This window comes from Austrofundulus limnaeus, unplaced genomic scaffold (assembly GCF_001266775.1).
Source record: "Austrofundulus limnaeus strain Quisiro unplaced genomic scaffold, Austrofundulus_limnaeus-1.0 Scaffold620, whole genome shotgun sequence".
Classification (NCBI taxonomy): domain Eukaryota; kingdom Metazoa; phylum Chordata; class Actinopteri; order Cyprinodontiformes; family Rivulidae; genus Austrofundulus; species Austrofundulus limnaeus.
Genome location: NW_013953022.1, coordinates 316,457 through 316,872, shown reverse-complemented (window position 1 = coordinate 316,872; position 416 = coordinate 316,457).

Genomic DNA, 416 nt, shown 5'->3' with positions numbered 1-416 from the left:
ATACAGTATATAAGACCTGAGTTCCTATGTCTGAGGTAAACTGAACGCAGCATTCTTGCTGATAACGACAATGGCTGCACCAGAAGAGCTATAGTTAGCTGCCAGTTGCAAATAGCCAGAGATTTCTATGTAAATAACCAAAATGTAAAATTGATGGTGACGTAAAGTTTTATGAAATGCCATACACATGAACCACTGTGTAGTTTTTCAGATTAGCGTTGTTTCAACTTGGCAGTGATCAACGATCAGAATTAAACTTTATTACTCCAAACCAAAAAGAGCGATCTACATCAGGTTAGATACTAATTATTCATAACCTTCCCTCAGAACCCCCACTTTAAATACTGTCCCTTTAAAATAAAGTGCTGCTGAGCAAACAAAAAAATGAATAGTTTTTACAGTGAAAAATGAGAAGG